The sequence below is a fragment of the Thamnophis elegans genome, chromosome 3 (genome assembly GCF_009769535.1).
Source record: "Thamnophis elegans isolate rThaEle1 chromosome 3, rThaEle1.pri, whole genome shotgun sequence".
Classification (NCBI taxonomy): Eukaryota; Metazoa; Chordata; class Lepidosauria; order Squamata; family Colubridae; genus Thamnophis; species Thamnophis elegans.
The window spans coordinates 20,664,093-20,682,089 of record NC_045543.1 but is presented as its reverse complement, the minus strand read 5'-3'; the positions used below and the strand labels follow the sequence as shown (position 1 = coordinate 20,682,089).

The 17,997-nt window shown below is 43.2% G+C and overlaps 1 protein-coding gene across 1 annotated transcript in view; it reads right to left on the bottom strand.

The window, feature by feature from the left end:
• PLCB4 (phospholipase C beta 4) overlaps positions 1-17,997 on the bottom strand; it is a 181,348-nt gene that overhangs the window by 142,195 nt on the left and 21,156 nt on the right. Inside the window, exon 2 of the mRNA XM_032213719.1 lies at positions 2,700-2,756. The gene's annotated coding sequence lies outside the window, so the exon portion shown is untranslated. The remainder of the gene's footprint in view (positions 1-2,699; positions 2,757-17,997) is intronic.

Genomic DNA, 17,997 nt, shown 5'->3' with positions numbered 1-17,997 from the left:
CTTCTGATCAATCCACTTGGATTCCTTTTCCCTCTCTGTTATGGAAGGTTCAGGACAAACGGTGTGGTGTGTGGGTGATATCCCAAATAGGAATCCAGTAGAACTCAAGTTTTAACAGTGTTTACTACTATTGCTTTGTACATTCATGAAAAAGAGATGTTTTCCAAAAACTGGAGCTGACTGTCAAGAAATAGGACAATTTTGTGAAGGACAATATACCAATTTACAACAATCCCATTGAAAAAAATTCTTCATGATTATTGCTTTGAAATTAAAAAATTAAGACAAGGTTTATTTGATTTTCTAGGTTCATTTGATCTCCTGCTTTTCTAACCACTGTATAAGAGTGATGCATGTTTTAATCCCTTTTCTTCCAACCACGATTTGATTCCTGTTATATCTGCTTCTTGATTATATCGGCAACTTCTATATTTTTACCGTACCGATTCAATTTCATTCTTCACAAGTATTTGCTTTATCTCGGAAACATATTCAACCACTTTTATGTGATAATTTTTGGTTTCTTTGCTTACATGAATCAAAATTCCTTAGCCAAATAAAAAGAAATAAACAGCGCTGCAGAGAAAAGTACCTGCGGTGCAGAGATTTCCCTGGTCAAATAAATAATCATCTTTAGCCCTGTACTCCATGACCTCAGTCAATGGCACAAAAACTGGTGGCAGATGGATGAACAAAGTCTGCATTTGAAAAACTATGCTGGAGTTCTAAAGAACGGTGAAACTGAGACAAAGCGGTTGGAAATGCTAGGGAAAGAAACTCAGATTTGATTTCATTATAATTCAAACTCAAATCAAAGTAAATCAAGTAAAAATTTCCAGCCAGGTTCCTCTGACCTAAAGGCTTGGAACAAAGGGAAAAGAAAACAAAGTACTCATTTGATCAGTTTTGTACCCAAAAAGCAGCAACATACAAAAGGATATTAGTTTAATTCTCTTATTTCAATGCAGTCAACCAGGAGGGCTGTAACTGCAGAGCACTGAGGTTTATAAGGCTGAGGGGAGGAAGTAAAATTGATAGGGATTAGGGAGAAAAAAGGACTTTGCAGATTTGTTTACAGCTCCCTTTATCTTTTCCTCTCAAATTCAAGCATTAATCCATACGTATAGTGTCTGTTTCTTTCAGTGATTGTCCATCTTGTGATACTGTATGATCCCCATAAAAGCTAATTTCTCTGTCATTGACCACTTGTCTGAATCCATGTTACTGTTCATTTCAGTCAAAGACTGTGCCCATATTCTACTACTGACTGACCAATTTCTATAAAAGACACTGCACCCGTTGAATACCAAGCAGAGTGCCAGGCAGAGACAGAGGTACAGTTCTATCTTGGAAGAATGCATGAGTGCAGAAGAAAGAGAAATATGGTAAGTTTTGAGAAGAATTTCCATTAAATGCCGTTTTTCGCTTGTCAAAACAACCTGTTATGCTTTATCACACCATATGTATTTTTATCAAGTGGATCAGAGAGGACCCAAACATGTAAGCAGAGGCCTCCAATACACCTAATTTCAAATCATATTTATTGAGAGATTTTCTATTCCTTTACACTGAACTGTTTCCAAGTTTAAAATATATTTATGGGTGTATGTATGAAAAGAACGTGACAGAATTATTCTTCATATTTTGTTGGATCCCTGTGGGACTAGCTGCATTTTAGAACTATTTCAGGCTTATCATTCATTTCTGTAAATAAGACCAACAGCTGAAGAGCTAGCAGGAGTTATATTTACTATTATTTAGGGATGATTTTACTGCCTTCTGATACTACCACCACCACAATAAAACAATACATGATATATACTATGTAAACAGAGATAAACTCTCTCTCCCACAATAGGGGGGAGGAAATCATGTTACACCTCATACATGGGGACATGACATAATGTAACAGTTATATCTTTCTGTTCTAAGTGTGTGAAGATGATGATACTATTCCAAAGGCAGAAGCATAACGAACTACCTCAAGGAAGGCTGTATTGATTCTTATATGGAACAATGAAGAAACAACTTCAAAACAATGAACTAAAATAAAACTGAAGAGATGTTCATACATCACTGCATCATAATATCTAAGTAAGTTGCATTAATTGTACTGTGACATCAATATGCATATGTCATCAATTCTCCCCTCCCTTTGACCAGCACAAATGCCTATAAATCAGGAGTCCCCAACCCCTGGTCTGTGGCCCAGCACTAGTCTGCGGCCGGCCAGCAACCGGGCCGCGCAAACAAACAAAGCTCCATCTGCAGGATGGAGGAAGCACATGAAACCACACCCCCTCTGGTCCGCAGAAAAACCTTTCTGGTTTTTCCAGGGACGGAACTGGTCCCTGGTGCCCAAAAGGTTGCGGCTGTTGCTGTAAATAACACAATCCACTACTTTGTATTGTTTCGTAACTAATCTTTTTAGTATTAGAAAAACAGCATAATCAAGGAGATTGTATCACACTACCATATTCTGATAGGCTACAATCAAACTAAAGCTCATGCTAATCACACTAAATCCATATAAATGAATCATCAATGTAGCACTACAGAAATCTTCCAGAATTTAATTTGACTTACTATATTACTTTTGCAGCAAAGAGACCACAAGGATAAGGAGACCTTAAAAGTTCCCACTTTTATTTGGGATTAAATAATCATGTTAACACAAAGAATAAAGAGTAAATACCTACCTTTATTATCAAGGCCACATCTTCAAAACACTTGCATATGAAGAACCGCTCCTCTCTCTGCAAAACAAAACAAAACAAATAATTGAAATTGACAACATTTCAAAATAAATTAATGCCCAATAATAGATATTTCAAATAATGCTAAAGGCACATCACAGTTAATGATACCAAGTAATAGCCAAAAGTACAATCCCAATTTTAATTACTATAATAATTCAGCATATATTCACAGTCTTTCTAATTAATACTCTAAGTTATTTAAACAATATGTCAATGATTTTAATTAATACTGTTCAAATATTATTACATAGAAATGATATAGTACGTTAAGATTTGCCATAATAAAGAGGAAAAATAATCTTTCTAATCAAAAGAATTAGAGATTATCAAGTTTTTAGTACATTTTAGGAGTAAAATCCAAATTTCAGATTTGGCATAAAGCACCAATAATTTGCATCATTCCCTGCAGATCTGAGAATCAAGAGACAAGGTTTAAACCGTTTCCTTAAAAAAAAAAAAAAAAGCTCACGGAAAGATAGAAGTACAGCACAGAAGCAAATGAAAGCATATCAAACCTTTGTTGAGGACAGAAGTCCAACAGTCGGATAAAAGATACAAGAGGTAAAAATGACAATCTAGGAGGCTAAAATTAAGGCAATGTTTACAAGCTTTTGAATCCAAAATGAGGTGGATTGTGCAAATAGAAGGTCTAGAATTAGACAACCAAGATGTATGCAAACAATGGTCAGGTACGAGAAGCAATCAATAGAAGACATGTTCTTAGTCTTCCCAAAAAGGATGGATCCTTATGGAGAGAGCAGCAAGAGACATGCCTCAGGGATTCTACTCAGCCATCCACATGACAATATCTATAGAGATGTGGAATATTTTTGTAGATGGCAGAAGACAATGCCTCTAGTCTGGCAAAATTCCAGAACTGCAGCAGGTGAGAAAAAAAATATGCTGGTATATACACACTTGGAAAGACTCCATGTGCAGTAAGGCTGAGAAAGAGAGGTTGATTGATTTGAACATCAATTGATGTTCAATTGATGTTGCTTTGAAAATCGATTTGAGCATCAAACATCCCAAACAGGCACCTTAATGATACTTTGGGCATTTTCAAAGCAAATAGGAAAAGGCTCTTCATTGAGAGTCCTAGAAATGGAAAGTTGCCAATAACCTTTTTTTAATCAGGTTGAATTGATGTGCAGACCAGTCGAGCCAGATTCACTGGGGAAAAACGTTTAACCATACATTAAAATGATAATACCAAGCTCCATGGAGATTTAAACAGAGCAGCATTAATATACTCTGTGACTGCAAAAATAGCTCTCTTTAGAGTGAATAGGTTCAAAGATGGCAAGATTTCTAAACGTATAGACTTAGGTACTAAAGTACAGAGAAGCTGAGAGAAGATCTTGGCTGCAAAGCTGCAGACATAAAGTAGGAGCCTTTTGAATAGGAAAAAAAAACTCGAGATAGCTGTGGAACTACACTGAACAATATTTGCTGGATATAAAAATGTTCTCTCCATGATAGTAGAGCCTAAAATAACACTCCCACGATATTTGTAAATGTGTACCGACTCAATATTATTCCCATTTGCCAACAATAAATTTTATGATAATGTTGTGCAAATATTTTTCTGATAATAGCAGTTTCTCTTGTGAACAGAAAGAAAGAAGGCTTGGATTAATTGACATATACGTTAATAAATAGGAGGGCTAGAATATATCCTTGCCACACCTCAGGTAATAGCGTAGGGCCAACAATTTGATTTTTGTGGCCGAGAGATAAAAGTGTATTGAGTTTTGTATTTGAAGTTTTGCTTCCCTAATCCAGAATCCCCACAAATGAGTTGGGTGGCCATATAAATTTTCTAAATAAATAAATAAATAAATAAATACACATCCTTCAGTATACAAGCAGAATTTTACTGTACTTTTTGTAAAGTTCTTCCAATTTCTTCTTATTTATTTTCATTATTGGATACCCTTAGATGACCAATAATCATCCAAACTCTAGTAAGGTTTCATTTTACTATATTCCCATCCCTCTCTCTCAGCACAACTCAAGGGTATAACAGTATGTATTTATTGATTACTTGTCAATTCTATAATACAAACAGAAAGGTATTACCGATGGGCAGAATTCAGGTTATTATAAGCATTAAAAAGATGCTTAAAATCAAGGAATGTTAATGCTTCAAGGCAAAAGATACCAAATGCCAGAGAATGGCTGCCCTCTGAGATTTCAATCACATGGTGATCTGGCAGGGAGCGTTCATTTGAAGGAGAGGATCCAAGTGCTTGGAGTAGGCAGAGACAAACAATGTAATATTTTTCACAAAAAATAAATATTTATTTAGTAAGGTGTTTTTGAAGCTTGTCGTGGAATGTCTCCCACTCAAGATTCTGTATGTTCTGCTTCTTTGTAAAATCAATAGATAAAAATGGACTAGATTGGACTGAAACACCTTTTCTACTTGGATTGAGAACAGGAAAGAAACCCACCAATCTATTACATTTTTTTTTGCTCTAAATGGAGTGTAAGCAATATGAATGTGCACATCTCTTTTTGTACTGCATAGCAGCTTTTCATTAAAGATGTTACACCCACATCTACTGTACATTTTGCTTAAGGTAAAAAAGGAACATTTTTTTTAATGGCCCTGGGCTGAAGTCTTGCAGGCAACAGCATGAGACCAAAAACAAGGTCCATTGGTTACTTAGGCACAACATGAAGCCTCCCTATCTCGTGGGCCTGTGCTGCACTTTTACAGCACAGAGCCTAAAAACTCCCCATTCCAAGCTAAAACATTACTGAGAAGTAGAGTGACATTTTACCACACTTGTGAATAGTTACATATGCTGGAAATTTAAAATGGGAGTGGGTTTCATTTTGAACTCAATTCCCTTGTGCGTTCCACTTTTCTCCGTGGACATCTGTTATGCCTCACTCTGTTTAAAAAAAGAGAGTAATTAGACAGCTAGCAATATTAGAAGGATAAAATAATACCATGAGCTAAAAATAATAATTACGCAAAATTCCAAAGACAGGCTCGGAAGCAGGCTTCCCCATCAATATAGTTTTTCCACTGAACAAGAATGGAGATCCTATGCCGCTCTCCCGTCATGTTGATTATAATCTGTACCAACTCAAGTCCACCTCCATCAATTGTGAGAAATGCTGCATTGCGTGCCAACCAGAGGGCCAGAGTGAGTGGCATTTCAAGTTTCCAGAAGCTAATACTTAGGTTTCGTTTTCGTTTTAGGTTTCGTCCCACACTTCAGTCCCACACTCACACAGGATTAGTTTCACCGATCATGCTTCTGATTAAAGGTGTCCAAGATCTACCCGTTCTTGTTTACATAATTATACAAAATACAGTAGCTTGGAATGTGATCACCAGTTTTCTGCCAATGTTCTAATGTAGGCACATTTATACTACACAATATGAACACAATCCAATGCAAACTTCCATGAAGCTCATGATCTCAATGCACTTATTTTGGAAAGAAAGAGTTAAACACAATCACCAAAATGAATCATCAGTGTATATCAGCACGCCAATCACATAGTTTATCAGCCTCGGTTATGGTTAAGTCTGGAAGCCAAAAGCCACAGTCTCCTTATACAATTGCACATCATAACAGATATACAGAAAAGAGTAGAAACAATCATGACTAAATAGGTCTAGGACATAATGGGATTCAGCTAAAATGGATTAGGGCTGCTCATCATAGCTCTTTTTAAAATAAAAATAATAACAATATCCAAGCCACCGAACATAGGTTTCTAAGGTATGAAATTTGAAAAATAAAATTTCTGGAATCAAATAGCACCAAATAATGACTCATGCATCAGAGTTGTTTCATACACAGAAGACATTTCCAAATACTTGACTTAATGGGTTGGAAAAACAATTTTAAAAACATGCAAACAAAAGGTTTGAATCTGGAAAAGAAAAATAGGCTGCAAAAGCTACAAAAGAACAAATAAACATAAACACCCATTTGGATGCAGCCAATGAAAATAATGAACACTCCATTCAAAACAATTAACTAATTATATCTCTTTGATTATCAACAATTTGAGATTATCAACAATTTGAAATCAACTAAAAAAAATGAAACAAAATTTTGCATGATGCAAAATTGCAATTGTAACAAAAATGATCAAAGAGACTAATCATCTCAAATACAGCCTCATAAAAGCAATAACAATAGAAATACATTATAAATTAAAAGCAAGCCACCAAAGCGAAGATCTGGTGTTAAAGTGGAAAATGAAACTGGAAAATAAAGTTCAGACATATACTTCTAGCCTGCAATATTGAAAAGAAACCCTGAAAAATGGGAGAATAAGTTTGAAAAAGCAATACAACCAAGGGAGGGCAGGGCAGGGCAGGGGAGAGGAGGAAACATTTGTCCATTTTATATTTTTGTTTTCTGAATCATTTCAAACATTACAGCAAGGATTCATAAAAAAACCATAAACTGAACATTTCCAATCCTGAAAGACAAAACCAAAGAAACAACAACCAATATTTTTCATCCAATCCTACAACATGCAAGTGAACAAAAGTAAATTGCCAGTAACATCTACAAACAACTAAACAAGTAAGTGTACACAAAAAGCAAATTTCAAAAATTCAAACAAGTGTTGTAGTGTTGTAGTGTTTATTTCATTTGTATGCTGCCCTTTTCCCCCGAAGGGGGACTCAGGGCGGCTCACAACTCAAAACAAGGGAAGGGGGGATACAAACAATTTGACAACAACACAAAACAATACATAATTTAAAAGCGCAACAATCATACCATTAGAGATAGGGGCACGGTTCTTTAGCCCCAGGCCTGTCGGAACAGCCAGGTTTTAAGGGCTTTGCGGAAGGCCTGGAGGGTGGTGAGGGTGCGAATCTCCACAGGGAGTTCGTTCCAGAGGGTCGGAGCAGCCACAGAGAAGGCTCTCCTCCGGGTAGTCGCCAGTCGACACTGGCCAGCGGATAGAATTCGGAGGAGGCCTAGTCTGTGGGATCTAATCGGTCTGGTGGAGGTAATTGGCGTTGATTGATAAGACAATACTTAAAAATGCAGAAAAAAAACAGTAAAACTAATCTTTATTTAGCGTGACCTGATTACAAAAACAGATTCAATTCACTATCCCATAGATGAATTAAGACATGCTTGAGAATTTTTGGAATTCATTTTAAAACATAACATTTTAAAATAATACAGTCAAAAACTGGAAAATAGCATAAATGCCAAACTGAGAAGAACTTGGAGAAATCAAAATTATAAAAGGAATTTACAATAAGACTTTTTGCTTTTATTCCTTTTTAACACGGCTCTTTTTCCACTTCTGATAATTTTGAATAAAATGCCATTGGGCAATGGAATAAACAAGGACAAAAGTTTCATGTTTGTTCCACGTGGATGATTAGAAACTAGATGCAAAATAATCTATAGAAATACACTTTTAAAACAGTTGGAATCTTTAGTGTTGACATTAAGATGAAATTTGGAATCAATAAATTGCTATGCTGGCATAAAAGGGGGAAATTGAGTACTCAGATGGCACGTACACACTGATTTGCCCTCAAATCAAAGCATTGGCAATGAAGGAGAGGTATAATTGGGCTATTTTAGAAACAAATCATATTTTGCACACTGAAATGAAGAAGGCAATATGAAAAATGAGTTTGAAAGGTTCTAAAATCAAACTGAGTGAAGATAACACAGTCAAAGCCATTAATACTTGGAATCCCCCTGTAATAATATGCTATACAACCGATACTGTTGGTTAGACACAAGCTGAACTAATTGCTTTAGTTAGAAAGATCTGAAAATTTATGACAATACATCATGCATTACACACAATAAGTGACATAGATAGTTTGTATTTAATAAGTAAAATTGGTTGGTCATGGTTTCTTACAAGTGAAATGGGGAATGAACAGCGGAGAATGAAATTGTATGTCTAAATGAATATATAAAAGAGGTGTTATTAATAAATATCTGCAAGGGAAAATATTTGAATGTGACAGAATCAACAGTAGAATACAGGACTAAACAGTTGTGAGGAAAATATGAGGTAGGAATATTAGCCATGTTTCACACCTTAAATTGAACAAAATATATAAAAGGCAGAATAAAAATATAATAGCAAACCTCTTCATGTTCAGTGCTTTAAAGGAAATAGTAACAAAACTTGGCAATGGCTTCAGATTGAATCCATCAAGAAGAAAATGGAAAGATTAATATTTGCAGCACAAGAACTGGCACTACTGATAAATGCCATATAAATGAAATAGAAAGGAACTAAAAACACTAGCAAATGTAGATTATGCAAAGGGAAACATTAGATTGTTGACCACTAATAAACAGCTATGATACAATTGCCCAGATAGACTATAGAAAAAGACATAGTCGAGTGGCAAAAATGATACATTGGGGTTTATGAAAAGAGATGGAATTGACAGCCCAGACTACTCATAGAATCATAATGTTGAAAAAAATGTTCCAGAATAATTACCCTATGTCAGCACAAGAAAAAAATGAATGGTCTGGGCTGTCAATCTAGCAACATCTAGAACACAAGCATCATAATACATGCGTCAATATCACATGACAGAAAAGTAGTTTAAAAGGAATTGGAAAAGTTTCTAAAATATTGATAACAACAGAGATTATAAAGTGCGTCTGCAAAAAATTCCCCATAATTACTGGAGTATTAGAAACTTCACCAAGAGAAAACTACTTTAAAAGTTAGAATTATTTCACTTCACAATTAGATATTACACCTTTACTCAGAACCACAAAAGTATTAGAATGGTACTTGGGGTTTTTAGACATTGGATAAAGCTTGAATTAATCCTACATTACCCCCATTTGCTGAATGTTCTTCAGAAAAAAAAAATAATTGTGAAATCCCAGAGCCCTTTAGTTTCTTCTTTTTCTATTACTTTGTCTATTTTGTGATCCAGCAGTTCTTGTTTGCAGGCAAATGATATTTCTTGCAGATATTCCAATATACCATTATTGCTACTTTGTCCAACTGTTGTTTGTGGTGCTCTGGGACTTTTGAGTTCAAACAGGCAAGCACCTGCCTCATAATACCCCAGACATAACACCAGTTATTGATAAGAAGAAGAAAAAAGTCTGGATAGTGACCATCGCAGTACTCAGACATGGCAAAACAAAAAGAAAGGACTGGAGAAAATCACAAAGTACAAAGACCTGCAAATAGAAGTAGAACAGCTTTGGCTAAAGTAAACCAAGATAGGAACAATAGCAATAGGTGCTTTGGGTGCAATTCCAAAACATTTAGAGCACCACTTGAATGCCAGCAGCATTGACAAAATGATTATCAGTCAATTGCAAAGGCAGCTTTCCTTGGAAAGGACGTTGGTCTTACCTGAACGTCTATTTTCTGATGGGAGGAGGGAATGGTCACACGTGGGTTTTATCACAGCCTGATTGGTCCAAGGCTGAGAGGAAATCTATAAATACCGGTGCCTGTCCATTGCTAGCCCAGATTCTCGAACATGAACGGTACAACTGAAAAACAAGAAACAACACAACAAACCCCGGGAAACACCCCCCGGGCCCTCCCCTTGGCCCCAACAGACAGAACTCAGGGCGGGTTGTGACCATTCCCTCCTCCCATCAGAAAATAGACGTTCAGGTAAGACCAACGTCCTTTTTCCAGAATGGGAGGAGGGAATGGTCACACGTGGGACATACCCAAGCTAAAGTCCCAGGGAGGGAGAACAGGAACTCTAGGAACCAAGGGGAGCCTCAGCTGCCACCCCCTGTAGGACCCTACGACCGAAAGACGCGTCCGCTGACGCGAAAGCATCCAGACGATAATGCCGGATGAACGAGGTTGGAGAGGCCCAGGTAGCCGCCCGGCAGATGTCTTCAAACGGGGCCCTCGTGGCCCACGCTGCCGAGGTTGCCGCGCTCCTTGTAGAGTGCGCCGTGACGCCTGACGGAACCGGCCGCCCTGAGGCCACGTAGGCCTCCGAGATGGCCTGACGCAGCCAACGGCCGATGGTAGCCGAGGACACCCTCGAACCCAGAGCTCCAGGTAGGAAGGAGACAAACAAGGCCTCCGACTTGCGGAAACCCTTGGTCCGCCGGAGGTAGATCCGCAAGGCACGGCGGACATCCAGACGATGCCAAAGACGCTCCCTGTCAGTGGACGGACTCGGGCAGAAGTCAGGCAGGACGATCTCCTGAGCCCTGTGAAAGGGGGTATTTACCTTGGGGACGAACGCCGGGTCAAGGCGAAGGACCACTCTGTCCTGGTGAAAATGACAGAGGTCGTCCTTACAAGACAGGGCGCCCAGCTCGGATATACGCCGGGCGGAAGTGATGGCCACCAGGAAGACCACCTTCAGTGATAAGAAGCGCAAGTGCACCGAGCGGAGAGGTTCAAACGGGGCTCCTGTTAATGCCTTGAGGACAAGCGGAAGATCCCACGTGGGGAATCTATGAACGGGGGGAGGCCTGAGATTTGCCGCCCCCTTGAGGAACAGCTTGACCAGAGGAGACTGGGAAAGAGAAGAAGATCCCGCCCCCCCCAAGACCGAGGACAGAGCCGCCACTTGGCGACGCAAGGTGTTTTGCGAGAGCCCGTCCTCCAGGCCCTTCTGAAGGAAATCCAAGACGTTGGGGATGGTGGCTCTGACGGGAGAGATGCCCTTGGGGGAGCACCAGCGGACGAACGCTGCCCAGGTGGAGTTATAAATGCGGGTCGTTGAGGGACGACGGGCCGCCTCGATGGTGCGAATGACCCCGGAAGACAGATGAGCCCCCCTTAGAAGCCGCCGTTCAAGAGCCAAACGGTCAGCTGAAGCCACTGAGGCTCTGGGTGAATCAGGGCCCCCTGCCGTAAGACCACCTCCCCCTGCGGAATCCTCCACGGGGAAGTCACTGACAGCTGAACCAGGTCCGCAAACCAGGGTCTCCTGGGCCAAAACGGGGCCACCAGAATGACCAGGGCCCTTTCCGTCACCACCTTCCTGACGGTCCCCGGGATGAGTGGAATGGGGGGAAAGGCATAGAGGAGGCCCGGGGGCCACCGGCTCCTGAGGGCATCCGTGCCCTCTGCCGAGCTGGATTGGAAACGGGTGAAGAAACGCGGGAGTTGTGTGTTCTCGGGAGACGCAAACAGGTCCACCCGGGGGGACCCGAACCGACAACAGATCTCCCGGAACAGCGACGGGTGGAGTTGCCACTCGCCGTCGTCCAGAGTTGCTCGACTGAGCCAGTCCGCCTGGACGTTGGAGAGTCCCGAGATGTGCTCCGCCACCAGGGACTGTAAGTGTTTCTCCGCCCACGACCCCAATCGCAGAGCCTCCAGCCAGAGGGCTCTCGAGTGGGTCCCGCCCTGACGATTGATGTGCGCCTTGGTGGCCACATTGTCCGTCAGGAGGAGAACGTGGCTCCCTTCCACCGAGGAGCGAAAGTGACTCAGAGCCAGACGCGCGGCCTTCAGTTCCAGCCAATTGATGTTGTGACGGAGGTCCGAGGCCGTCCATCTGCCCTGAGCCATCCGAGAGCCCACCAGGGCCCCCCACCCGAACAGACTCGCGTCCGTGGTGACGGTCACCCTGTTCGGCTCCCAGAAGACACCCCCGCTGGATGGCCGGGGAGAGCCACCACACCAGGGATGCACGGACTCCCGTCGAGATGCGGAGAGTCCGAAGGGAATTGCTCATTCGTCCCCTCTGATAGGGGATAAGCTCCCATTGAAGGGGCCGAAGATGGAGTCTGGCCCACGGGACAATCCCTATGCAAGAGACCATCTTGCCCAATAACTGCGACAGAGAGAGGATGGAAACGGAGCGCTTTGTGCGAACGCTCTCTGCCAGCCGACGAAGGCTGACCTGCCTCTCCAGAGACAGACGCACCTCCCCCAACTTGGAATCTATGACTGTCCCCAGATGCAGAATGCGAGTGGAGGGAGTGAGATGGCTCTTTTCGAAGTTTACCGAGAACCCCAGGGCCTGGAGGCTTCGAATGGTAATCTGAAGATCTGAAACGGCCTGAGACAGGGAGCCCGCCTGAAGCAAGACATCGTCTAAATAACATTGGAGGCGGACCGGGACCGATCTCAGATGGGCCGCCAGAGCCGCCAGGACCTTTGTGAAGGTCCTCGGGGCCGAGGCCAGGCCGAAGGGAAGAGCCCTGTACTGGTAATGGTGGGGCCCGTGGGAGAACCTCAAGAACCGGCGATGAGCGGGCAGGATGGGGATATGAAGATAGGCCTCCGTGAGATCCACGGAGGCCAGGAAATCGCCTTTCCTGATGCCCTGAAGGATGGACTTGAGCGATGACATTTTGAACCGCCTGTAGACCAGAAACCTGTTCAGGCGCTTGAGGTCTAGAATTGCTCTCCAACCCCCCGTGCTCTTCGGGACCACGAAGAGATTTGAGTAGTGGCCCCGGCCCCGTTCCCCTGCGGGAACCGCCTCCACCGCATGGATTTCGAGGAGGTGGGCGATCGCCGACTCATCAGGCGGCGGCGCTCTCGACTCCGGGATGGAGGGAACGACCGAAAGAGATTTGGAGGAGTGGAGAGAAATTCTAACCTGAGCCCGTAACGAACCGTGGCTCGAACCCAGGCGTCCGACGTGATGTCGTCCCACCGGTCCGCATAAAGAGCGAGGCGGCCGCCGATGGGATGACTCGGGTTCGAGTCACTTCCCCCTGCGGAAGGGACGGCCGCCTCCCCCCCGAAAGGGCCGCCGAGCCTGGCCCTGGAAACGGCTCCTGTCCTGGAAGGGCTGCCCCAAGAAATGCCTGTCAGAAGAGAAAGAAGAGAAGCGCTGGTTATAGCCGAAGTTAGGGGCCCTATACCGTTGCCTACGGAAGGGACGTGACTTGTTCTCGGCCTTCTTAGCCGTGGAGGGTAGGACCTTCTTCTTGTCCTTATCCTCCACGAGGATGCGAGTAAGAGCCTCCCCGAAGAGATCGGGCCCCTTGAAGGGGGCAGCCGCCAAATCCCATTTCGCTTTGTTGTCCATTTGCCAATGGCGCAACCACAGGAGCCTACGGGAGGTGACCGAGGTGGCCAGGGCGCTAGAAGCAAACTTGACTGTGTCCAAGGTCGCGTCAGCTGAAAACTGACACGCCGCCAGAATCTTGACCAGATCCTGATGGATCCGGTCCTCCTGTATGGGAATGCGTGCCTGCAGCTTCTTGAGCCACATGACCGTGGCACGATTAAAGTAGGAAGCCGAGGCCGCCGCCTTAATGGCCCACGCTGTGGCGTTGAAGTTCTTCCGCAACGTAAGCTCTGCGCGCTTATCCTCCGGCTTCATCTTATCTGCCGCATCGCCCGACACCACCGGGGAGGAGGACACCAATGCGGCCACAGGGGTGTCAACCGTCGGGAGCTGAATGGCCTGAGCAAAGGTTTGCTCCATGTTATAATGCCGACGGTCGGTACTACCTGGAGAAGAGAAAGTGGAAGGTTTAGCCCACTGGTCGGTCAGAACCTCTAGGAACAAGGGAGGGGCAGGGATCTCCTCCTTGTTGGTGGCCGTGGCAGAGAACATGACCATGTCGGGATCCCTTGGGGGGGGGGCACAGAGGGATCCCCAGTTCCGACCTTGGTGGTGTGCCTCGCCTTATCCAAGAGAACTTTAAACAAGGCGGGCATAAATAGGACCTTAGAAGAAGGCTCCTCCGAAACAGTGGTATTCTCATCATCTGAGAATCCCATCTCCTGGGGTAACTCCCCCCCCACCCAGGAAGGAAGCCTCACTGATCATGGAAGGGGAGGAAGCCCGACACTGAGCCCTGTTCAGCCCCCCATGCCTAGAGTAAAGGGAGCCTTTGTCCCGCTGGGCAATGCCCCGAGTGATGGCTGCCGAAATAAGCCTCTTAATCCCTTCAGGGAGATTATCCAGATCCTCCACATCCCCATAAGTAGAAGCAGGGCCCTGAGGAGCCAACCTTTGGGGGGAACAGGGGCCTCTGGACGTGCCCTCCAGAGGATCATCTATGGGGGATGGAGAACGCCCCCTCCTGGAGAAGGCCTGCGACCTACCAGGGGAGCTGCATGAAGAAGCCGGGCTAAAACCTCTAAGTAGAGACCTTTCTGAAATGGGCCTAACAGGGGACCTGGATCTGTCCCTAGATAAAGGCTTGGAGGACTGGGCCTGCCTTTCTGCCCTGGCAAAGGTCCTTTCCAGCGCCCTATGGCGAGCTGCCTCATCCCTAGAGACAGAACTGGAGGGGCGCCTTGAAGAAAGGGATCTCTGAGGGGGAGCCCCCCTCCCCACCTCCTGATCCAAGGCCTCCTCTCTCCCAGTAGGGCCTGCCCCTTGCCCCTGGGGAATCTCCGCTCCCTCGTCCATGCCCCACTCACGTGTCTGACGAAAGGAGCAGGAATCGGCCTCCAAAGTCCCACCTGAGACCAGGGCCTGAAGCCTGTGGGGAGACCTAGGCTCAAGGCCTCTCACTAGGCCGCACTAGGCCCGTCAATAAGGCAAGGCCTCACGCACGTGGCAGCCTCCAAAATGGCCGCCGGAACTCCGTGCGCGGGAGAAAAGGGCTGGAAATAATCACCAGCAGCCCAGCCAGGCTTCTAGCCGGCTTCACTTTAAATTGAGCAGGGAGAGCCGCTCTCCCCCCCTGCTCTGTCTCCCCGGCAACACAAACAAAGGAAGCCTGCAGCGAGGGGCCCCCTCCAGAGCGATCTGCACGCTGGAGCCTCGAGGCTTAAAGTTTCACTTTCACTTTCCTGCTGCAAAAACACAGCCTCTTCAAGTAGTTTGAACGAAGCAGTTTGAATGCTGCAAAAAAAACAGCCCCTTCAAGTAGTTTGAACGAAGCAGTTTGAATGCTGCAAAAAAACAGCCCCTTCAAGTAGTTTGAACGAAGCAGTTTGAATGGAACCGCACCCCCGCACCCGGGGACGGGCAAAGGTTCCTGGCCTGCGGAGGGGAGACTAGTGCCCCACTGGGCTCTCCCCCAGCCGCCCGAGGCAGAGATCTGTCCCTTGGGGCCGCAGCAGATCAATTTAGAATTTGAATTTAAAGTGCCCAATTAGCCAAATAGGAATCAGATTGAATAGAACTCACCCAAAAGGAGAAAACAAACAGAACCTATCCAACTACTCTACAGCTTGGACCAGGCTGAGAGAGAATCTGGGCTAGCAATGGACAGGCACCGGTATTTATAGATTTCCTCTCAGCCTTGGACCAATCAGGCTGTGATAAAACCCACGTGTGACCATTCCCTCCTCCCATTCTGGAAAACAGCTTACATCTTGCGACAATATCTTTAACACAATCCAATAACAACATTTTCCTATCCCTGGTCCTTTGGGAAGGACTTGATGGGTAGATTAAAAATGCCAAATGCAATCTAAAATCTGGCTGGTTGTGTGACCAACCATAATAATGCTGAAAGCAGACAATTACACATACACATAACTATTGATCACATATATATGAAAATAAACCATTAATTTGGAGAAAAATATGGACCCCTATCTGCGATTGAAGATAAATTTCAGTCATCAGAAGCAAAACACATTCCTCCAATGTTGTAATTTAAGTATTTTAAAATGCTAAATTTTTAGGGTTTCTTTTAGAATTGTTATCCTGCCTTTATTAATTTTTTATAAATAAGGCTGTCATCGTATCTAATACTTCTTCCTCCTTCTAATTCCCTGCAACAACAACCCTGGGAGGTGGTTTGGTTTGAGAATGACTGGGCCAAAGTCACCCAGTCAGGTTTTGTGCCAGTTTTATAGCCTGGTGCCTTAACTATTAGACCAAACTGAACATTGCACATGCTCAGGATCTTCCTTTTCCTCTTTTCCTGTAGAATACTATAGAAGCAGATATGAATGGAAGACAGAGGAAAGAAATGTTATCATTTCTGTGCTTCATAATTTCTGTGAAAAAAAGCAGATCCAAGCAAAGCCATTCAGTTAAGGACCTGCTATCACGTATTGACATCATGATCAAGTTCATTTGACAAAGCAGTTTGTAGATCAATTGTCAACAATTCAGGGCACTGGAAGCAAGTAATAACGAGAAATGGAGTCAGAGACAGCGAGAATGGAAGGGAAGATGAGTGACAATGGAAGGACTTCTATTCATCTGGTTAATAAAATCAGCTACTAACCTGCACTTTGGAAATTCAGCCAGGAAACATAATCAAATCTGTATCTTGGGTTTTAAAAAAAGCCTCCAGCTTCATTGCTTATGCAGAGAAAGGCACAGAGCATCTGATCCCAAATGAATCTGGCAGGAGTATATTGGATCTGGACATAAGGGTAAGCAGCAGATAGACTGGGATCTATCGAGTAAATGAGTTGAATTGTATCAGCCAGTTTTGAAGAACCTAGCTCAAGTCACTCAGACAACTTATCACTACCATTTCCTATTCTTCCCCTCTGTACAAAAACACTGCTGAGATTAATAAACTTTGGGGAGGGAGGGACAAGTAGTAGATTTTCTAACACAGTATTAAGAAATTATGTCTAGTCCTAACAACACTAGTTCTCAGAAAATATGACCACTGACTCATCTGCCATCAAATGCTTATCAAATTTACGAGAATATTTTTATAGGTAGCCCCATGAACTGTATTTTGCACATCTAGGCATCAGAAGCATTTCATCTCCTGTTCAATTCTGTACCTCTCTGGGAGTAGATGTAATTTCTGTAACATGCTACAAGAAGCAAATCAAACATGAACATGCTGGAGAAAGGGGGGGGGGGGGGATGACTCCAATCTTTGAATACTGTATCTCTAAAATGTAAGCCACACGCAACACAAAGAGGTATTCTGTCACATCATCCATCTGAGTTGAAATGCATTTATTTATGTCCAACTATTGCACTTTCATAAATAAAGATTAAATTGTGTCATGTTTTTGTATTAAAAGTGTGGGTTCTTTCTAGGCAAGAATATGTAACACTTGCATATAATCCAAAAATCGTATGCTATCAATATTGCTTTGGCTTCTACTTTGTAAATTCCACCAACATATTGAAAAAATATGCAGTAAGGAAGCAGGGAGAAATGATTCATCCTATATTTTTCCCAAGTCACCATTTTTTTTCTGAAAGTAACTAATCATATTCTTCTGATCAATAATCATATTCTTCTGATCAAAAATCAAACTCAGGTGTTTAATGCATAAGAAGGATTAAGCAATGAATGCAAAGGTATATGTTACCTCAAAAACTTATTTTCAGCTACATGTATGCAAAAAAGGTCACAAAATTTCACCAGCACAGAACAGATAAGTGGACCAGAAA